The sequence below is a fragment of the Gossypium arboreum genome, chromosome 11 (genome assembly GCF_025698485.1).
Source record: "Gossypium arboreum isolate Shixiya-1 chromosome 11, ASM2569848v2, whole genome shotgun sequence".
In the NCBI taxonomy this organism is placed as follows: domain Eukaryota; kingdom Viridiplantae; phylum Streptophyta; class Magnoliopsida; order Malvales; family Malvaceae; genus Gossypium; species Gossypium arboreum.
Genome location: NC_069080.1, coordinates 69854930 through 69857385, shown reverse-complemented (window position 1 = coordinate 69857385; position 2456 = coordinate 69854930). Strand labels below are relative to the sequence as shown.

The following is a 2456-nucleotide window of genomic DNA, read 5'->3' as shown; positions in this document are numbered from 1 at the left end:
AATAGAATTAGCAACACAAAATAATAAATAAAAGTTTTTAAACATCTTAATCGCTAGATTGTTCGCGAGGTGGGGGTGGCGATGAGATGTGGAAGTGCTGACAAATCTGCTGTAGAGTAGCATCAATGTTATCGAAGTGCTGAAAACACTGCTACTCAAATTGAGTAAGGCGCTCAGAGGTGTCAGCGTATGAAGCCGCCGCATGAACTGGAGGAGAGGGAGGTGGTGGCTGAGACGGTGGGTCTTCATGACGTGGAGGGACATCATCAATAATGTCCTCTAGATCCTCCACTTCGGTGAATTGGACGAGGCGGTACTGAGGAGGGAAGGTGCCACGTCATTTCTCAATCATCCTCATACTTAGCATGCTCGAGATGCCCTGTGAGGACATCTAGTCAATGAGAGTGAGGGAGGATGATTGGGTTACTATGTTGAGGAGCCCGAAGTGTCGAGCCAGTCGAGTCACATAGGGGCCGATAGAGATGATCCCTTTCCTGTACCACTTCGTCTGGTGGCGAATGGCGAGGTCAATAAAGTAGGCGAGGTTGATGACTTGCCCGTTCACCATACTCCATATGAAATAGGCGTCGTGGGTGGTGACGACACCAGTGCTCTCTCGTCTCCCTCTCAGAGTGTGAGCCAAGATAGCGTGTAGATACCTCAAGGATAGAGAGAGCCAGTTACTTAGAGCGGCTAGGATTGTAGGTGGCTGAGGCAGGGACGAGGTCCCTCCAACATTTTGAGGGGGAGTAGTGGATGTGGCGGTGGAGGGTGTTGAGTTCATTATCATCCATGAATTTCTCCGTGTATAGCCCTAGTGCAATCCCGAACTCGTGTACACTCAACTGGCGTACTTGACCACCAAGGCGGAACTGGACCGTCCCAAGATCGTCGAAGTTTGTCATGACATTTTGAAGATGGAACGTCGAGTAGAGTTCCAATATGAACTTGAGATATATCGGCTCAACGATCTTAAAAAAGAGCCCCCACGGGTTAGTCATTTGGAGAGCTCAGACTGTGTCAGCCAATTGAATCTATTTGAGTGCGGCCCAGTCAATGTAGCGGCCCACACCTAGGGGTTGGGCCCATAATATCTGATATAATTCCTTTTGGGGTCCCAAGGGAACCTGGAGGAATGGGTGCCTAATATCTGTGGTAGGATCCGAGGATGATGCTGCTCATTTCCTCTTTTTCGAGGCAAGAACAGTGATCTTCTTACCACGTAAGGACGACATTGTACCTGCATTGAAAAATTGAATTTCAACTAATACGTCCCAAAAATAGCACAGAAGATAAAAATAAATAGGAATATTTCATGAGACTTACGTGAGGGATGAAGTAAGCAAAACTACTGAATATTTTAAGTTATAGGATCATGGGACTAATGTAATGAGAATAAGAAAGAATGCATGTGGTTAAGGATAAATTTCATGGAACAAAGAAAAATGAAAGTGCATAGCATAATGTAGTAACTAAAATGACAATTTTTATAAACAAGCATGAGTATTTAAATATTGGAACTATGAATATTCATTCAAAATAGTTCAATAGAGTAGAGAAATCATGAAATAAGCCTGGAGGGGGTGTTGGCTTCTGATTTCCTTGGCCTCCCAATGAAAAATTTGGGTGGTTCCTCCAACCTGCTTTGTAAGTATTACTATAAGGATTATTTGAGATCGAGGATTGTTACCCATGTAATTTAATTGCTTGTTCTGCATGTTGTGGCCATAAGGTGGGTATTCTGAATTACTTGATCCACCTCTAATTACTTCACACTGCATTACTAGATGGACTTGCGAAGAACTAAGAAGATCGTCATTTCTCTTATTCAAGAGTTCTACCTGATTAGAGAACATGGTGACCGAATCGACGTTATAAACGCTGACTATTTTGGTTGGCTTTGTCCTCATGACTTGCCACTGATAGTTATTCAGTGACATCTCGTCTATAAATTCATAGGCATCTTCAGGTGTCTTATTATTGATGGTTCTGCCAGCAGCTGCGTCAACCATTTGTCAAGTCGAAGGATTCAGGCCATTATGAAAGGTTTGAACTATAGCCAGAGTGGTAACCCATGGTGAGGGAATCTTCACAAAAGGTCCTTGTATCTCTCCCATGCATCGTAGAGTGTTTCTAAATCCACCTGTACAAAATAAGAGATATCATTACGTAATTTAGCCATTTTAGTCGGCGGAAAATATTTTAATAAAAACTTTTCGGTCGTTTGTTCCCAAGTAGTGATTGACCCTCATGGTAACGAGTTCAACCATTGTTTATCTTTGTTTCTCAATGAAAAAAGGGAATAATCAAAGGTGAATGGCGTCATCAGAAACGCCATAAATTTTAAATGTATCACATAGTTCCAAAAAGTTTTCCAAGTGAGCGTTGGATCTTCGTCCTGCAAACCATCAAACTGAGCAAATTGTTGTATCATTTGAATTGTGTTAGGTTTCAGT

At 42.5% G+C, this 2456-nt stretch overlaps 1 non-coding gene across 1 annotated transcript; it reads left to right on the top strand.

Moving 5' to 3' along the window:
• The first annotated feature begins 2069 nt into the window (after positions 1-2069).
• LOC128284863 (small nucleolar RNA R71) lies at positions 2070-2176 on the top strand. Its single transcript, XR_008275283.1, has one exon. It is a non-coding gene; the product is annotated as a small nucleolar RNA R71 (small nucleolar RNA).
• The last annotated feature ends 280 nt before the right edge of the window (positions 2177-2456 follow it).